This window comes from Pongo abelii, chromosome 7 (genome assembly GCF_028885655.2).
Source record: "Pongo abelii isolate AG06213 chromosome 7, NHGRI_mPonAbe1-v2.0_pri, whole genome shotgun sequence".
Taxonomy (NCBI): Eukaryota; Metazoa; Chordata; class Mammalia; order Primates; family Hominidae; genus Pongo; species Pongo abelii.
In genome coordinates, this window is record NC_071992.2 from 77,904,088 (window position 1) to 77,918,600 (window position 14,513).

General features: G+C 39.4%; 1 protein-coding gene across 7 annotated transcripts in view; it reads left to right on the plus strand.

The window, feature by feature from the left end:
- The window catches only part of NKAIN3 (sodium/potassium transporting ATPase interacting 3), a 799,758-nt gene that overhangs the window by 666,960 nt on the left and 118,285 nt on the right, over window positions 1–14,513 (plus strand). The gene's annotated exons all lie outside the window — the stretch shown is intronic.

The window sequence follows — 14,513 nt, forward strand, 5'->3', positions numbered from 1 at the left end:
TTTTCTCAGCAAGGCTGTGACCACACAGTCAACTCAGAGGATGGGAACAGTGAGGTTCCACAAAAAATGTCATACTAAAACGCACTGCCCAGTAGCAGAAACATTAGCTGATGATGATGAATCCAATAGCCTAGCATTTAACCGAGACATTTAAAGCAGCATATGACATATTTTTCATAACTACCCTTCACTGGCAGTCTAAAAACAAAGAATAAAAAGCTTCTCTTCGATCAAACTATGTTCCAAAATGAAATAGATCCCTTAGTTTTATGTGTATGAGTATATTTACACTGAAAATGTATACATATATTCACAAATACATGCACAGAGCAATGTAGTACATGCAGCTGTGTAAGAATAAATGGCTTTAAAACATATCAGCAAATCAACAACTGAATCATTAAACTGACAGGAAACTTTGTTCAAGATTCCCACGTCATTTTGCAAAGAATGTACTGGATCTGACTAGAATGCATTAAGAGACCAGGGTGTTTGGAGTTTGAAAAACATCTTTAAAGGAAAAGAAAGAGAAGTATGACTGTTAGAAAAGGAAGCAGATGTTCTCACCAGAATAAAAAGTCAAATTATGAACACTTGAGCTTTACAACTGCTTTAAATATCCCTCTATGGTGAGGCATAAGAACTTTAAACTTTAATGAAAGCAAAAATCATTTCATCATACTGATGGTATAGAGTATTTCTTTTTCTTTTCATGGTTTCTTCTTTATTCTTAGTTCATTTCCATTTTTTTTCCTTGTGAGCTGGTATTTGCTTCTATTATAAACTAGGACTATGCTAGCAAAAGAAAATGGACCAAGGAGGCATTTATCTGAATAATTCAGGCAGAAACAATTTATACTTGAAGTAGCAAGAAGTTTTAGACAAAGGAGAATTTTTGCTTGGATTAACCCTCAACCTGGTTCAGCTTCAGACTAAAATAATGATGATACCCGTGGTGCTGTAACTTTGATTCAGCCAGTGTACTGAATAGTCGGCCCTGTACTTTGGGACCCTGTTGTGATAATGCCAGCATTATCATGCATGTGAATGCTTACTTTTGAACACCGTTACTCAATTCTTATATCCTGAAAAACTTAGTAAGGGAAAATTGCATGTATTCAACGTTTATAAACCCTGATAAGCTCAGTTTCTAAATACTGGCATGAGTGTTGACTGGAAGGGCTGTCATCGGAGGCCCTGCCTTATGAGAACATCATGTCTAGTATTTCGACAACCTGCCGATAGACTGCAAGTGATGGATCTACAGCAGGATGAAGACTTCTGAATTAGCATTCAGGCCTTTCTCACTGTTGCTCACAGCAGAGACAGAGGAGAGAAGGAAAAAAAAAAAAAGGATTAGATCTTTTCTCCTTGCCCCTGTAGTTTTCTTCCGGCTGTAGACTCTATTGATGGAAATGGGCCTGATAACCGCAACTACGCAGAATATGAGAGTGGGGTGTGCCTTTGTGGGCATGTCCGCTGAAATGACCTCGGCAAAGAATGCTGTGGAAAAGAAATGGTGATTCTAAAGAAAAGGCATTTGTAACTTTTTAAAATAAATTTTCCTTTAAGTTCTGGAATACATGTGCTCAACGTGCAGGTTTGTTATATAGGTATGCATGTGCCATGGTGGTTTGCTGCACCTATCAACCTGTCATCTAGGTTTTAAGCCCAGCATGCATTAGGTATTTGTCCTAATGCTCTCCCTCCCCTTGCCGCCCCCTCACGCCCCTCATGGCCCCCCCTCCCGCCCCCTGACATGCGCAGGTGTGTGATGTTCCCCTCCCGGTGTCCATGTGCTCTCATTGTTCAACTCCCACTTATGAGTGAGAACATGCGGTGTTTGGTTTTCTGTTCCTGTGTTAGTTTGCTTTTAAAATATTTGAAAGATGAAATATTAGAAGAAAAGAAAATTGTTTTATGGAAATGTTTCTCCAATAGGCAAATTAGGTTAGAAGGAAGATTAATGATATCTAACCAGAGAAATCAACTCAGTGGACTCCATCAAATCGGCTCTCAGTGCGGCTAAAACAAAGCAGGCAGAAAAAGGCAGAGAAGCAGCTTGCTGGGTCTGCTTGCACCAGCGGCCCCTTGTGGGGGTTGGTGGGGCTCCCAGGCCTTTGGCCTCAGACTGAGGGCGGCACTGTTGGCCCCTTTTTTTTTCTTTGTTTGTTTGTTTTTGTTTTTGTTTTTGTTTTTGTTTGAGACAGAGTCTAGCTCTGTTGCCCAGGCTGGAGTGCAGTGGCGCCATCTCGGCTCCCTGCAAGCTCAGCCTCTGGGGTTCACGCCATTCTCCTGCTTCAGCCCCTCAAGTAGCTGGGACTACAGGCACTCGCCACCACGCCCAGCTAATTTTTTTGTATTTTTAGTAGAGGCAGGGTTTCGCCATGTTAGCCAGGATGGTCTCAATCTCCTGACCTCGTGATCCACCCACCTCGGCCTCCCAAAGTGCTGGGATTACAGGTGTTAGCCACCGCGCCCGGCCCCAGCCCCCTTTCTTTGAGGCTTTTGGATGTGTACTGAGCCATTCCAGGCTTCTCTTCTTCACCAGCTTGCAGACAACCTATTGTGTGACTTTGCCTTATAATCCTGTGAGCCAATTCTCCCTAATAAACTCTCTTTTTTTTGTGTGTGTGTATATATATATATATATATATACACATATATGTATATATATATATATATATGTATATATATATATATACATATATGTATATATATATATATCTCGATCGTATTGGGTCTGTCCCTCTGGAATGCCCTGGCTAATATAAGGACTTTTAAAGAAATAGATGTGCGTTAGAGACGAGAAAGAGTGGAAATTACTAAATGGAGCCAACTACTCTTACTGTTTAGCTTTGGAAAAGTAGTTCAAGGGAAAAGTTTTAGATTTTTCTTCTTTAGCACAACAAAGATCATATTGGGAAAACCAGACTCAATGACTGACTGTTTCAGCCTTATTGAGGTAACACTGACAAACAAAAATTGTATATATTCAAGGTTATAATGTGATGTTTTGATATATGTACACACTATGAAACGACTGACACACTCAAGCTATTAACACATCCAGGCCGGGTGCAGTGGCTCAGAACTGTAATCCCAGCACTTTGGGAGGCCAAAGTGGGTGGATCACCTGAGGTCAACAGTTTGAGACCACCCTGGCCAACATGGTGAAACCCTATCTCTACGAAAAATATTAAAAAACTAGCCATACCTGGTGGTGTGCACCTGCAATCCCAGCTACTCAGGAGGCTGAGGCAGGAGAATTGCTTGAACTCAGGAGGCAGATGTTGCAGTTGGCCGAGATCATACCACTGCACTCCAGCCTGGGTGACAGAGCGAGACTCTGTCTCAAAAAACAAACAAACAAACAAACAAACAAAGCCATTCCCTCGCATAGTTACCATTAGTGTGTGTGTGTGATGAGAACACTTAAGATCTACTCTCTTAGCAAATTTCAAATGAACAATATTATTAACGGTAGTCACCATGCTATACATTAGGTCTCCAGAACTTATTCATTTTATAACTGCAGAGGGACTGAGAACAGCTGAAGTCAGGGCGTGGGATGCCCTTCTGGGGGCCAAGCCCAAGAGAGAATGTGGCAGAAGAGGAATTTGGGCTTTGGGAAGGGAGCAGGGCATGGAACAGTTGAAGGTGGCAGAAGATGCCTATGGAATCCCTCCCTTAACTTTCCATATCTTCAGTAAAATTGCCATTTTCACCAGTTTACTTGTGGAAAATGATGAGGAATCAGAGATCTGACCAATCTAGAATACCTCAGCTATGCTTTATTCAGGAGGCAAATTAATTTAGAAGGGAAATTAATAATACTTAACTTTCAAAAAATATAAATGGAATCCACATAGGAATTTGAAACATAGTCATGCATTGCATAAGGACATTTTGGTTAATGACAAACCACATATACAATGGTGGTTCCATGATATTATACTGCTACATTTTACTTTTCTATGTTTAGATAAGTTTTGATACACAAATACTTACCATTGTGCTCCATCTGCCCACAGTATTCAGTACAGTAACTTGCTGCACACGCTTGTAGCCTAGAAGGAATAGCTTATACCATATAGCCTAGATGTATAGTTGGCAACACCATCTAGTTTTGTGTAAGTACACTTCATGTTGCCTACACGGTGAAAATCACCTGATGATGCCATTGTCAGAAGGTATCCCTGTTGTTAAGCAATGCATGGCTAGAGCATATTTGTATCTGCAAACTCAGGACAGAGAACTCTGTGGTGACATGTAGTGCAAGGAATTTGCTGAAGTCTTGGGGAGTACTTAGGACTAATATTCATTTTGAGCCAAGTATTCTAAACTTCTGAGAGATAAGGAGATCCCAGTAACATCTAGGGTATGTAAAGCTCAGCTCATGCACAACAGCTGAGGTCTCCTCACAGCAGTACAGCTGAAAGTGCAAATGCAGGAGCATCCAACTGGACTCTCACTGTTCATGTCCCTCCTGCCCAAGCATTAGAATCTAGACCTCACTGCAGTTTTTGAGCATTGTGTTACCACTGTGTGATTTTGTTTTTTTAAATGAATAAGAAAGACACAACTCTGCCAAATGGTATTGTGAACAGAAGGGTTATTTCTCAGAGGGTAAGGAGTGAGTAAGTTCACATATGCCCTCAGTCAAGAGAGAGTGAAAAGAATTTTCAACTCAGAATTTCATATCCAGCCAAATTAAGCTTCATAAGCAAAGGAGAAATAAAATCCTTTACAGACAAGCAAATGCTGAGGGATTTCATTACCGCCAAGGCTGCTCTTCAAGAGCTCCTGAAAGCACTAAATATGGAAAGGAAAAATAGGTACTAGCCACTGCAAAAACACACCAAAATATGAAGATCAATGACACTATGAAGAAAGTGCATCAACTCATGTAAAAAATAACTAAATAGCATCATGATGACAGGATCAAATTCACACATAACAATACTAACCTTAAATGTAAAAGACACAGACTGGCAAATTAGATAACGAGTTAAGACAAAGCGGTGTGTTGTATTCAAGAGACCTATCCTGTGTGCAGACACACATAGGCTCAAAATAAAGAGATGGAGGAAAATTTGCCAAGCAAATGGAAAGCAAGAAAGCGGGAGTTGCCATCATAGTCTCTGACAAAACAGACTTTAAATCAATAAAGATCAAAAAAGACGAGGAAGGGCATTATATAATGGTAAAGGGAACAATTCAACAAGAAGAGCTAACTATTCTAAATATACATGCATCCAATAAAGAAGCACCCAGATTCACAAAACAAGTTCTTAGGGACCTACAAAGAGACTTAGACTCCCATACTATGGTACTGGGAGATTTTAACACCCCACTGTCATTATTAGACAGATCAAAGAGACAGAAAATTAACAAAGACATTCAGGACTTGAACTCCACTCTGGATCAAATGGATCTAGTAGACGTCTGCAGAACTCTCTATCCCAAAACAACAGAATATACATTCTTCTCAGTACCACATGGCACTTATTCTAAAATTGACCATATAATTGGAAGTAAAACACTCCTCAGCAAAAGTAAAGAAACTGAAATCATAACAGTATTTCAGACCACAGTGTAATCAAATTAGAACTCAGGAATAAGAAACTCACTCAAAACCACACAATTACATGGAAACTGAACAACCTGCTCCTGAATGACTCCTGTGTAAATAATGAAATTAAGACAGAAATCAAGAAGTTCTTTGAAATGAACGAGAACAAAGAGACAATATACCAGAATCTCTGGGTGACAGCTAAAGCAGTGTTAATAGGGAAATTTATAGCACTAAATGCCCACATCAGAAAGCTAGAAAGATCTCAAATTGACACCTAGACGTCACAATTAAAAGAGCTAGTGAGGCAAGAGCAAACAAAACCAAAAGCTAGCAGATGACAATAAATAACTAAGATCAGAGAAGAATTGAAGGAGATAGAGACACAAAAAACCCTCCAAAAAATCAACGAATCCAGGAGCTGGCTTTTTGAAAAAACTAACAAAATAGATAAACCACTAGCTAGACTAATAAAGAAGAGAGAGAAGAATCAAACAGACACAATAAAAAATGATAAAAAGATTTTACCACTGACCCCAAAGAAATAAAAACTACCATCAGATAATATTATAAACACCTCTACACAAATAAATTAGACAATCTAGAAGAAATGACAAATTCCTGGACGCATACACCCTACCAAGACTAAACCAAGAGGAAGTTGAATCCCTGAATAGACCAATAACAAGCCCTGAAATTGAAGCAGTAATTAATAGCCTACCAACCAAAAAAACCCCAGGACCAGATGGATTCATAGCTGAATTCTACCAGAAATACAAAAAGGAGCTATTCCAAACTATTGAAGAGGAGGGCCTCCTCCCTAAATCATTTTATGAAGTCAGCATCATGCTGATACCAAAACAGGGAAGAGACACAACAAAAAAAGAAAACTTCAGGCAAATATCCCTGATGAACATCAATGCAAAAATCCTCAATAAAACACTGGCAAACTGAATCCAGCAGCACATCAAAAAACTTATCCACCACCATCAAGTTGGCTTCATCCCTGGGATGCAAGGCTGGTTCAACATATGCAAATCAATAAATGTAATCCATCACATAAACAGAACCAAAGACAAAAACCGCATGATTATCTCAATAGATGCAGAAAAGACCTTTCATAAAATTCAACATCACTTCATGGTAAAAACTCTCAATAAACTAGGTATTGATGGAATATATCTCAAATTAATAGGAGTTATTTATGACAAACCTACAGCCAATATCCTATTGAATGGGAAAAAGCTGGAAGCATTCCCTTTGAACACCAGCACAAGACAAGGATGCCCTCTCTCACCACTCCTATTCAACATAGTATTGGAAGTTCTGGCCAGGGCGATCAGACAAGAGAAAGAAATAAATCATATTCAAATACGAAGGGAGGAAGTCATGTTGTCTCTGTTTGCAGACAACGTGATTTTATATTTAGAAAACCCCATCATCACAGCCCAAAAACTCAAAAACTCCTTGAACTGATAAGCAACTTCAACAAAGTCTCAGGATACAAAACTAATGTGCAAAAATCACAAGCATTCCTATACACCAACAATAGGCAAGCAGAGAGCCAAATCATGAGTGAACTCCCATTCACAATGGCTACAAAGAGAATAAAATACCTAGGAATACAGCTAACAAGGGATGTGAAGGACCTCTTCAAGGAGAACTACAAACCACTGCTCAAGGAAATAAAAGAGGACACAAACAAATGAAAAACATTCCATCCTCATGGATAGGAGGAATCAATATCGTGAAAATGGCTGTACTACCGAAAGTATTCTATAGATTCAATGCTATTCCCATCAAACCACAATTGACATTCTTCACAGAATTAGAAAAAAAACTATTTTAAATTTCATATGGAATCAAATGCCTCGTATAGTCAAGACAATCCTCAGCAAAAAGAACAAAGCTGGAGGCATCACGCTACCTGACTTCAAACTATACTACAAGGCTACAGAAACCAAAGCATCATAGTCCTGGTACCAAAACAGACATGTAGGCCAATGGAGCAGAACAGGGACCTCAGAAATAATAACACAAATCTACAACCATCTGATCTTCGAAAAACTTGACAAAAACAAGCAATGGGGAAAGGATCTCCTCCTATTCAATAAATGATGCTTGGAAAACAGGCTAGCCATATGTAGAAAACTGAAACTGGACCCATGCCTTACATCTTATACAAAAATTAACTCAAGATGGTCTGAAGACTACTTAGATGTAAAATTCAAAACCATATAAACCCTAGAAGAAAGCCTAGGCAATACCATTCAAGACATAGGAATGGGAAAATACTTCATGACAAAAACACCAAAAGCAATTGCAACAAAAGCCAAAATTGACAAATGGGATCTAATTAAACTAAAGAGCTAATGTACAGCAAAAGAAACTAGCATTAGAGTGAACAGGCAACCTACAGAATGGGAGAAAATTTTTGCAATCTACCCATCTGACAAGGGTCTAATATCCAGAATTTACAAGGAACTTAAACATATTTACAAGAAAAAAACAACCCCATCAAAAAGTGGGCAAAGGATATGAACAAACACTTCTCAAAAGAAGACATTTATGCAGCCAACAAACACATAAAAAAAGTTCAACATCACCGATCAGCAAATCAAAACCACAGTGAGTCACCATCTCACACCAGTCAGAATGGTGATTATCAAAAAGTCAGGAAACAATAGATGCTGGTGAGGGTGTGGAGGAATAGGAACGCTTTTACCCTCTTGGTGGTAATGTAAATTAGTTCAACCATTGTAGAAGACAGTGTGGTGATTCCTCAATGATCTAGAATCAGAAATACCACTTGACCCAGCAATCCCATTACTGGGTATATACCCAAAGTAATATAAGTCATTCCACTATAAAGACACATGCACACGTATGTTTATTGCAGCACTATTTACAATAGCAAAGACATGGAAACAAGCAAAATGCCCATCGATGATAGACTAGATAAAGAAAATGTGGTAAATATACACCATAGAATGCTATGCAGCCATAAAAAGGAATGAGATCATGTCCTTTGCAGGGACATAGATGGAGCTGGAACTCATCAGCCTCAGCAAACTAACTCAGGAACAGAAAACCAAACACCCCATGTTCTCACTCATAAGTGTGAGTTGAACATTGAGAACTCATGGACACAGAGAGGGGAACAACACACCAAGGCCTATTGAGGGGTGGGGGGTGAGGCAAGGAACTTAGAGGAAGGGTTAATAGGTGCAGCAAAATATCATGGCACACGTATGCTTATGTAACAAACCTGCACATTCTGCACATGTGTCCCATGTTTGTTTGTTTGGAAGAAACAAATAAAAAATCTTCAATAAAAGTTTGGGGTTTTTAACCCTCAAAAAAAAAAAAGGAGAGAGAGAGAGTGAGAGCCAAGCTCCCCTACATCGAAGGGGTCAATTAGGAAGCACCAAACTGAAAGTAACCAGCAATCCTTTATTCATTGTTGCAGTGCAGGCCAGGATGAAGGTGCCAGCTCCCACAGTGTTGCACATGGCCGGGTGGTCTCACTGCCAAAGGAGCTCTGAACCAAAGGCTCCTCCTATCTTATGGACCCAGAGAGGAAGAGGAAAGGACCAGTAGTGAAAAAAATACAAAATACCTATTCAAAGTTTAGAAAGTTTTCTTCAAGACTCCCCCAGTAAGGTGTTCTCAGCAGATGCACCCAAAGCTAGGGGCAGCCCAATTAGGTGGCCTCGGAATGGAGGCACTTAAGGTAGAAATGCAGATACACAAGACAGGGTCAGCTGTAGAGTTGAGGGGAGTGGGGGTCAGGATCTGAGTCCTTGACTGCACTTCCCTTCAGGGATGGCAGTGCACTAGCTGATGTGGGGAGGGCAGCTTCCCCCATGAGCCTGCCAGATAACTACTTTGAAACCTCCTGTGGTTTGACATGAAAGGTCACACATAGGATCTTGGCCTGGAGCCAGACACCTCATTTCCTGGTTGAAATTAAAAAAAATAAAAAAAAATAAATAAATAAATAAAATTGTAAGTTATGCAGTCCTACCCAAATCTGATATTTTTATATTCACAACACAGTTTCCTTCATTTTCCTAATGAATAAATGGATGGCTTATTTTCATATGAATTGATAGTATCAACAAAGAGAAAGATACAAAGAGATCAGGCCAGGTGTGATGGCTCACACCTGGTAATTACAAAGTGGTGGTAATCCCAGCACTTTGGGAGGCCGAGGCAGGCAGATCACCTGAGGTTGGGAGTTCAAGACCAGCCTGACCAACATGAAGAAACCCTGTCTCTACTAAAAATACAAAATTAGCTGGGCATGGTGGCACATGCCTGTAATCTCAGCTACTCAGGAGACTGATGCAGGAGAATCACCTGAATGCGAGAGGTGGAGGTTGTGGTGAGTGGAGATTGTGCCATTGCACTGCAGCCTGGGCAACAAGAGTGAAACTCCATCTCAAAAAAAAAAAAAAAAAGATACAAAGAGATCAAATACAGGACTTTGCATTTCAGCCAATAACAAAATATGTGCAATAATTTGCTTTGTTTCAATCTTCTCATTTTCTTCAGGTGTTTTAGAATACTAAGAGGATTTCTTAGTAAGGAAATACATAGATTAGATGTTTGAAGAGAATAGATTGCTTTGACAATTCTAAATTTTTTTTCTGAAGAATTCGACCTTTTACAAAATCCCAATGAAGACCATACTCCAGTGAATCAAATAATCCTTTTCTTATCAATTACTATGTCCCCTCAGAGAACGCAAAACATAAGTATGTAATTTTGCTGCTACGACAGAAGAGTCTTGCTGGCGGTCACTGGCAAATACATTAATCACTGAAACACCTCAACTCCTCGGACCCTCAGTAAATACCTCTACCCCCTAAGAGAAATTTACTGTTGTTGTGTTTTGCTGTTGTGTTTTTTTTTATTATTATTATACTTTAAGTTTTAGGGTACATGTGCACAATGTGCAGATTTGTTACATGTGTATACGTGTGCCATGTTGGTGTGCTGCACCCATTAACTCTTCATTTAACATTACGTATATCTCCTAATGCTATCTCTCCCCACTCCCCTCACCCCACAACAGGCCCCAGTGTGTGATGTTCCCCTTCCTGTGTCCATGTGTTCTCATTGTTCAATTCCCACCTATGAGTGAGAACATGTGGTGTTTGGTTTTCCGTCCTTGTGATAGTTTGCTGAGAATGATGGTTTCCAGCTTCATCCATGTCCCTACAGAAGACATGAACTCATCATTTTTATGGCTGCATAGTATTCCATGGTGTATATGTGCCACATTTTCTTAATCCAGTCTATCATTGTTGGACATTTGGGTTGGTTCCAAGTCTTTGCTATTGTGAATAGTGCCGCAATAAACATACGTGTGCATGTGTCTTTATAGCAGCATGATTTATAGTCCTTTGGGTATATACCCAGTAATGGGATGGCTGGGTCAAATGGTATTTCTAGTTCTAGATCCCTGAGGAATCACCACACTGACTTCCACAATGATTGAACTAGTTTACAGTCCCACCAACAGTGTCAAAGTGTTCCTATTTCTCCAAATCCTCTCCAGCACCTGTTGTTTCCTGACTTTTTAATGATTGCCATTCTAACTGGTGTGAGATGGTATCTCATTGTGGTTTTGATTTGCATTTCTCTGATGGCCAGTGATGGTGAGCATTTTTCATGTGTCTTTTGGCTGCATAAATGTCTTCTTTTGAGAAGTGTCTGTTCATATCCTTCACCCACTTTTTGATGGGGTTGTTTGTTTTTTTCTTGTAAATTTGTTGGAGTTCATTGTAGATTCTGGATATTAGCCCTTTGTCAGATGAGTAGATTGCAAAAATTTTCTCCCATTCTGTAGGTTGCCTGTTCACTCTGATGGTAGTTTCTTTTGCTGTGCAGAAGCTCTTTAGTTTAATGAGATCCTATTTTTCAATTTTGGCTTTTGTTGCCACTGCTTTTGGTGTTTTAGACATGAAGTCCTTGCCCATGCCTATGTCCTGAATGGTAATGCCTAGGTTTTCTTCCAGGGTTTTTATGATTTTAGGTCTAACGTTTAAGTCTTTAATCCATCTTGAATTAATTTTTGTATAAGATGTAAGGAAGGGATCCAGTTTCAGCTTTCTACATATGGCTAGCCAGTTTTCCCAGCACCATTTATTAAATAGGGAATCCTTTCCCTATTGCTTGTTTTTCTCAGGTTTGTCAAAGATCAGATAGTTGTAGATATGTGGCGTTATTTCTGAGGGCTCTGTTCTGTTCCATTGATCTATATCTCTGTTTTGGTACTAGTACCATGCTGTTTTGGTTACTGTAGCCTTGTAGTATAGTTTGAAGTCAGGTAGCGTGATGCCTCCAGCTTTATTCTTTTGGCTTAGGATTGCCTTGGTGATGCAGGCTCTTTTTTGTTTCCATATGAACTTGAAAGTAGTTTTTTCCAATTCTGTGAAGAAACTCATTGGTAGCTTGATGGGGATGGCATTGAATCTATAAATTAACTTGGGCAGTATGGCCATTGTCACGATATTGATTCTTCCTACCCATGAGCATGGAATGTTCTTCCATTTGTTTGTATCCTCTTTTATTTCATTGAGCAGTGGTTTGTAGTTCTCCTTGAAGAGGTCCTTCACGTCCCTTGTAAGTTGGATTCCTAGGTATTTTATTCTCTTTGGAGCAATTGTGAATGGGAGTTCACTCATGATTTGGCTCTCTGCTTGTCTGTTATTGGTGTATAGGAGTGCTTGTGATTTTTGTACATTGGTTTTGTATCCTGAGACTTTGCTGAAGTTGCCTATCAGCTTAAGGAGATTTTGGGCTGAGACAATGGGGTTTTCTAGATATACAATCCTGTCATCTGCAAACAGGGACAATTTGACTTCGTCTTTTCCTAACTGAATACCCTTTATTTCCTTCTCCCGCCTAATTGCCCTGGCCAGAACTTCCAACACTATGTTGAATAGGAGTGGTGAGAGAGGACATCCCTATCTTGTGCTGGTTTTCAAAGGGAATGCTTCCAGTTTTTGCCCATTCAGTATGATATTGGCTGTGGGTTTGTCATAGATAGCTCTCATTATTTTGAGATACATCCCATCAATACCTAATTTATTGAGAGTTTTTAGCATGAAGGGTTGTTGAATTTTGTCAAAGGCCTTTTCTGCATCTATTGAGATAATCATGTGGTATTTGTCTTTGGTTCTGTTTATATGCTGGATTACATTTATTGATTTGTGTATATTGAACCAGCCTTGCATCCCAGGGATGAAGCCCACTTGATCATGGTGGATAAGCTTTTTGGTGTGATGCTGGATTCGGTTTGCCAGTATTTTATTGAGGATTTTTGCATCAATGTTCATCAAGGATATTGGCCTAAAATTCTCTTTTTGGTTCTGTCTCTGCCCAGCTTTGGTATCAGCATGATGCTGGCCTCATCAAATGAGTTAGGGAGGATTTCCTCTTTTTCTATTGATTGGAACAGTTTCAGAAGGAATGGTACCAGTTCCTCCTTGTACCTCTGGTAGAATTCGACTGTGAATCCATCTGGTCCTGGACTCTTTTTGGTTGGTAAGCTATTGATTATTGCCACAATTTCAGAGCCTGTTATTGGTCTATTCAGAGATTCAACTTCTTCCTCATTTAGTCTTGGGAGGGTGTATGTGTTGAGGAATTTATCCATTTCTTCTAGATTTTGTCGTTTATTTGTGTAGAGGTGTTTGTAGTATTCTCTGATGGTAGTTTGTATTTCTGTGGGATCGGTGTTGATATCCCCTTTATCATTTTTTATTGTGTCTATTTCATTCTTCTCTCTTTTCTTTTTTATTAGTCTTGCTACCAGTCTATAAATTTTGTTGATCCTTTCAAAAAACCAGCTCCGGGATTCATTAATTTTTTGAAGGGTTTTTTGTGTCTGTATTTCCTTCAGTTCTGCTTTGATTTTAGTTATTTCTTGCCTTCTGCTAGCTTTTGAATGTGTTTGCTCTTGCTTTTCTAGTTGTTTTCATTGTGATGTTAGGGTGTCAATTTTGGATCTTTCCTGCTTTCTCTTGTGGGCATTTAGTGCTATAAATTTCCCTCTACACACTGCTTTGAATGTGTCCCAGAGATTCTGGTATGTTGTGTCTTGGTTCTCGTTGGTTTCAAAGAACATCTTTATTTCTGCCTTCAATTTGTTATGTACCCAGTAGTCATTCAGGAGCAGGTTGTTCAGTTTCCATGTAGTTGAGCGGTTTTGAGTGAGTTTCTTAATCCTGAGTTCTAGTTTGATTGCACTGTGGTCTGAGAGACAGTTTGTTATAATTTCTATTCTTTTACATTTGCTGAGGAGAGCTTTACTTCCAACTATGTGGTCAATTTTGGAATAGGTGTGGTGTGGTGCTAAAAAAATGTATATTCTATTGATTTGGGGTGGAGAGTTCTGTAGATGTCTATTAGGTCTGCTTGGTGCGGAGCTGAGTTCAATCCTTGTTAACTTTCTGTCTCGTTGATCTGTCTAATGTTGACAGTGGGGTGTTAAAGTCTCCCATGATTATTGTATGGGAGTCTAAGTCTCTTTGTAGGTCTCTAAGGACTTGCTTTATGAATCTGGGTGCTCCTGTATTGGGTGCACATATATTTAGGATAGTTAGCTCTTCTTGTTGAATTGATCCCTTTACCATTATGTAATGGCCTTCTTTGTCTCTTTTGATCTTTGTTGGTTTAAAGTCTGTTTGATCAGAGACTAGGATTGCAACCCCTGCCTTTTTTTGTTTTCCATTTGCTTGGTAGATCTTCCTCCATCCTTTTATTTTGAGCCTATGTGTGTCTCTGCACATGAGATGGGTTTCCTGAATCAGCACACTGATGGGTCTTGACTCTTTATCCAATTTGCCAGTCTGTGTCTTTTAGTTGGAGCATTTAGTCCATTTACATTTAAAGTTAATATTGTTATGTGAATTTGATCCTGTCA